Below are 6,676 nucleotides of genomic sequence, written 5' to 3' on the forward strand. Positions count from 1 at the left end.
TGCATTTGTTCTATAATTGAAACAATGTTGCGGTCCTGCTGGCTTAAGCCCGGCTGGCTGAAAGCAGGTTTCTGGGGTTTTGTTTAGCTTCTATATTTGTAACAATGTTTCTTAAACCGCAAGCTCAGAGGCCGGCAGCAGCAGGCGGGGAACATTGGCTTCCTCCGTCACTGAAGCAAGCAAGCCTCCTATTCGCTTCAAGCTGCCTGGCTGCCAGCCGCCATCTTCGCTGGCAGTTAATTTGCATATCGCCCTGATTAGCCAATGGGAAGGGTAGCGTAGGTACGGCTAATTACCATGTTTCTCTTTTATTAGATAGGATGACCTATGGCTGTTTTTGTGTTGATGGTAAAATTGAGTAGTTGTAACAGAAACCACATGGAGGGCAAAGCCCAGAGTACTTACTACCTGGACTTTTACATAAAACTCCTTGTTTACATCATATGTGGCCAAAACCGCTTAGCTTCTCAGCTCAGGAAATACAAAACTCCTCAGAATGTCATATGCTCACTCTAGATCAAGGATTAGAAGGATATAAAAAGAAAATGAAAAATCCTTATTTTTTAATCAAAGAATATATTATTAGAAAACTAACAAACATATATTATAAGTATATTTTCCTGCCATCTCCCTCCCCTCTGACAGCTGTCAGTCTATAATCTATCTATGAGTCTGTTTCTATTTTGTTTGTTAGTTTATTTTGCTCAGTAGATTCCATATATGAGTGAAATCATATGGTACTTGTCTTTCTCTGACTGGCTTATTTCACTTAGCATAATGTTCTTCAGGTCCATCCATGCTATAGCAAAGAGTAAGATTTCCTTCTTTTTTATGGCTGAGTAGTATTCCTAAAAGGTGATGAGATTAATAATAATAATAAAAACCCTCATAGAAATGGACGACAGTATGGTGAGGGGAGGGATGGATAGATAAATGGTGATGGAAGGAGACTTGACTTTGGGTGGTGAACACACAATACAGTATACAGATGATGTATGATAGAATTGTACACCTGAAACCTATATAACTGTATTAACCAGTAACACCCAAATAAGTTCAATAAAAATTAAATTTTAAAAATATGTTATTTTTCACATAATAGTAATAAATGAGCATTTGCTGAACTTACCTAACTTCTAACTTCTCATGGTCAATCATTTTAGGAATTAGAAAAATGTATACCATTCTCCCAGCACTATGGTAGTTATCTTTTTGGTGAAATTATTACTTTTAACTTTGTATTATTAACATAACGGAAAAAAAATCAGATTGCATAAACTTTACTTTGTGCTAGCAGCTATGCTGGACTTTTTTTCCTGCATTATTATATTAAACCTCATAAAAGCATTTTTCTAAGTTATTTAAAGTCTAGATATCTCAGTTTCTTCTTTTGTAAAATGTGGATAAAAATATTATCTACCTCATAGGGCTATTTTGAGGATTAAAGAAATTAATACATATATGATACTTAGAAGGCCTGTATCATATGTTAAACCCCAAAAGGACCCCGCCAAAGTCAGAGTCAATAAAACTCAATTTATTAAAAATAGTGCAAGAAAGGGGAATATCACTCTATGATCTCAAAAGGGGAAGTCAGAAGAAAAAAAGGGGAGATATTATTCTAGATTCTCCAAAGACAAAGTCAGGAGAAAAAATACATATAACATATATAAAATATATATAATACCATATATATATGTATATGTGTGTATGCCTATGTGAATGTATATGTGTGTATATGTATGTACTCATATATATGTTTGTATATATATATATATGTGTGTGTGTGTGTGTATATATATATAGTATTAGAATCTGAACTTATAATAGATTTTGGGAGGAGTTTTGCAAAGCAGGTGACTGACTGGAATTGAGCAGATTATGACATGAGAGTTATGAATTGCTGGGCACAGTGAGGCAAAAGGGCTTGGTGCAAGTACTGATGCAAAAAGCAGTTAATTTCATTAAATGGATTGTTTTAGTTGGAGTATCTTCTAGGAGCAATTATTTCCTGGCCCATGTAGCTGTGTTTTTTGTTGCTGGGGCCTGGGGGAGGTCCCTTAGCCCAGCCTGCATCTTCTTGCAATCCGGGACCCCTTGGGGGATGTCAGGCCTAAACTGGCAGTCGGACATCCCATCAGAAAAGTATAATTTCAGTTTTCACATCAGAGATAGGAAGTCATAAGTATGTATTAGTAATTTTCTTTTTATTATCATTATTTTACAGTTCGGGCATCTGAGACTTAAAAAGGTTAGATGCCTTGTCCAAGGTCATGCAGTCCAGATATCATTATTGCCTATATTTTGTTCATATCCAAATGTATTGTCTAAGTTTAGGATTAACAAGGCTTGTACTATAAGCATCTGCTTAGTCAAATAAGCCTTCTTCAGACAAATGAGAAAAGTTTCATGTAGGAGAATTTTTCTTTTCTTACTAGTAATTTTAATGGTTTTTTTTGTTTGTTTGTTTGTTTGTTTTAATATTAGTCCAGTTGGAATCAGTAGAGTTTTATGGAGCTGATGGTGGTATGTGAATGGTGTGGGTAGCAGTGGGAGACTGCTAGAAGTACTATGGCTATTACCATCAACTACCCCTCCAAGAGCACAGAAAATATGTCAAACAAGCAAAGCTAAGTTTATCAGGCCCATTGTAGTAAGGGTGAGCATCACTTATTTAGTCTTAGTCTTGCCTCTGAATGGAAGGTCAGAGCAGGATATCTGTCAGGTTTGCAATCTGGTCAAAATTGGCTTAAGGTAGATCTTTCAGGATGATAAACTAATTGGGAATGGACAGTTCGTGGAAGAAATTTGGTGGACCCAGTCAGGCAAAGGTCTTGAAACAGACCCACTAAGTAAAACATCGGTTAATAAATGAGCTGTTGGCCAGGTGAGCAATCTATTGTCCTGACAGGTTAGCTGTTTGTCTAGAAGAGCAAACTGTTTGCCCAAATTGGTTTGTACAGATTTTCTGAAGCCAAAAGGGAAATTATTTATTGGTTATATTCTTATCTTCCTCAGTGAGAATTTTCCTGGAACAAACACCTAAGTCATGTTAACACAGGTGAGCTCAGTTCTCAGTCCTAATAATTAAGTTATGTGGATGTAGGTTGGTTCAATTCTCAAATCAGACAGTAATGGATTATACTTGTGTTAATTCTCATCCTCGAGGTTATTTCTTTTTTCAAAAAAAAAACAACACACAAACCTTTTAGTATGTTCTAGCTGGCATACCTGGTTGGTTTGACTTGAACCTTTATTTCTGATGGATCTGAGCCCTTGGCAACCATTCCTTTCTTAGCAGGAACAGTTGCTCATGTCCATTCATAATTAAGGGATGGGGAGTATGAGAAGGGTCTCAAGTTCCATATGTATTCCTCCCCATCCCATTGGGTAAAAGCAGCCCTACCACCTTCTACCAATGAGAGTCTGGTGAATTTTCTGCAGATAAGAAAACCCCCAAAGTTATTAACATATACAATTTACTCAGGCCAGCAAATTAACTTAGCTCTAATTAACTTTACCTGCAACATTTGTACAGGATTCTTTGTTAATATCTATATCAACTTTGTTAATATCTATATCATAGACAGTGCAAGTGTTTATTCACCTATTCACTAGAACTATTTTGGAACAATTATTTCCCAGTCCATGTAGCTGTTATGTATGTCCTCTGAGGCAGGGTTTCTTAGCTTCAGCACTATTGGCATTTGGGACTGGATAAAACTTTGTAGTAGATTAGTCCTGTGTCTTGTAGAATGTTAGCAGCACTGGATTCCACCCACTAGATATTAGTGTTCTCCTCCTTAACTGTGATGGTAAGTGGCATCCTGCTTCTATAGCTTGGATTTAAGATCCTGTATATTCTTCCCATTTTGGATGCAGCAGTACGGAGACATCTGGGTTAAATCACTTTCTAAAGCAGAGCTAACGTCTCCTAGTCTTTTTCAGTTTGGATATATCCACTAGTATGCCCATTGCATTTTTTTTCAATTTTTTTCCTCTTCATGGTAAAATTAATGGGAGATGATTCTGTTTTTGTTTTGTTTTTTTCATACTTCAGTTTATCTACTTCTTAGGGATTTACTTTTAATTACTAAAGAAATAATAAAATAAAATAAAAACCTACCTTAATTACATAAATGTACCCGAGCAAGCAAATAATCAAAGCCTTGAGACTAATAGCCATGAGGCTCCACTGACCTGCATGGCAAGAAAAAAGAATGTAAGCATTTTAGGCAGAAGCTAAATAACTATCATAAGGGAGGAAGGTAAGAAGAGAGGAAGGAAGGTAGAAAGATAAGTAAAATTTTAAAATTATTGAAAAAGAAAATCACTCCTCAAACAGATGTGCTGTAATATCATCAACAAAACATTTTAAATGAAAGCGAGAAATCATGTGCAAAGGGGATATTCCAAATTTAAAAGGTATACAGAGTGTGGAAGGTTGACACACAAAAAATAGGTTGACAGTTGTTCATATGGAAAATAATACAATAATTAATAAATAATAATACAAGAATAAACTCTGTTTTGCATACTCACAACTATAAACCTACTTTTTGCCCCAACCTGTGTATTCAAGTGCATAAAATATGTATCACAAATAAATTTTGCTAAGATGCCATATGATGAAGAAAAAGAAACAACTAGGAAATGGTCCATGATAAGATTAAACAGAAGTTTAATAAAGAGCCATTGTGAAAAGAGGCAAAGTACAGACTTAATGGTGATTGTAAGCAAAAAGCAGAGACTATATCCCTCAAATAAGATCATATTATTAATTCCATCTCCCTTGTTAACCAACCAAGGTCTGCAGGTAAAACTTACAATTAAATATGCATTTCCTTTCTATTGCAGAGTGTACAAAAAGAAATATAAATTGAAATGCAAATTAATAACTTTTTCTTGGAGGGAATAATGTTAACAAGGAAGCTAAATGCTAACAGCAATCATAGGCACCTGACAGCCACTACCAATTATATATTATAATTCATGTTAATTATAAATCAGTCTGTCTGTTTTTCCAACTTTACATGCACACATAGCACTTTATATTAAGTAGAAAGAAAGCAAAACCAGCAATTAGAAGTGGAAGCAGATCTTACCAACCTGGCAGCCCGAGGCGGTCAGCTGGCTGCACACCTCGTGGCAAGTTCTTTCTTGAAGGGAAGTCTGACCTTAGCACCTTCTTAGCGATCACAGGCCACACCTTGTGCCAACTATCCCTGTGTGTTAGGGAGCAGCTCCTCAGTGATCCCCATGGGCCTCTTTTCCCGAGGGAAAAGGTAGAAGGACATTAATAGGATAAACTACAATCCCCCTTGCTGCAGTTGGTCATGGGGCAGAAAGTTTTGCTCACCTAGTCTCTACTCCACTATTCATTCTATATTTTTCTCACCCTCAGTTATCACTTAAGGGGTTCTAGCTGGCATACCTGGTTGGTTTGACTTGAACCTTTATTTCTGATGGATCTGAGCCCTTGGCAACCATTCCTTTCCTAGCAGAAATAGTTGCTCATGTCCATTCATAATTAAGGGATGGGGAGTATGAGAAGGGTCTCAAGTTCCATATGTATTCCTCCCCATCCCATTGGGTAAAAGCAGCCCTACCACCTTCTACCAATGAGAGTCGATTATTCCAGCATGGCAGTAACTCTTTTTCTTGCCACAAGGAGGCCTAAATTCCTGGTAGCACAGAAGTTCCATGGTAAATGTAGATACTCTAAGGCAGGATTTCTTAGCTTCAGCATTATTGGCATTTGGGACAGGATAAAACTTGGTAGTAGATTAGTCCTATGTCTTGTAGAATGTTAGCATCATTGGACTCCGCCCACTAGATATTAGTATAATCCTCCTCAACTGTGATGGTAAGTGGCACCATCCTGCTTCTATAGCTTGGATTTAAGATCCCATATATTCTTTCTATTTTGGGTGCAGCAGTATAGCGACATCTGATTTAATGTCAGTACAGCATAATAAAAAATGTCACACTATCCTTTTAGATTTTTCTCTCTGATCTGTTGCTTCAGTTGAATCTTTAGAAACATATTCCAGTTATTTTTGGGTTGTGTGGTATATGATGCAGTCCATTGCTATACCTTCTTTGCTGTGAAGTGGGCCGTTGGTTGAATGCTTTATTCTTTGGGTGTTAATGTTTTGGGATCAGGTATTTCATAAACCTTGGGGGGTTGATCTTACTGCAGCTCAAAAGGTAAACCAATACCCGTAATAGGTTGTTATCACTTGTCTTCAGACAGTGTCTCCAAGTCAGTAAATTTTTGCCCTCCTTGATCAAGCATCCTCAAAGTTCAAAGTTAACACCAGTCCCAGGTGGCTTTACCTATGAGTCCTACCAAACATTTATGAAGGAAGTGATAGGTACTAATACTACATAAAATCTTTAAGACAATCAAAGAAGAATACTTCATAACACATTCTGTGAAACCAACATTACTGTAATCCTGAAATTCATATATAAATGAAAAAAGATCAAGAACAAGTTTAAAAAATATCTTTGTAAAAGAGTAATAAGCTAGGAGAACTTACATTATCTGCCTTCAAAACATTGTAAATTGACAGTCATCAAAATAGTATGAGGTTAGCATAAAATTAGATACATAGATCAATCCTGTATAATAAAAGGCTAATATGCAAATCGACCTAATGGCAGAATGACT

The sequence above is a fragment of the Myotis brandtii genome, unplaced genomic scaffold (genome assembly GCF_000412655.1).
Source record: "Myotis brandtii unplaced genomic scaffold, ASM41265v1 scaffold449, whole genome shotgun sequence".
Taxonomy (NCBI): Eukaryota; Metazoa; Chordata; class Mammalia; order Chiroptera; family Vespertilionidae; genus Myotis; species Myotis brandtii.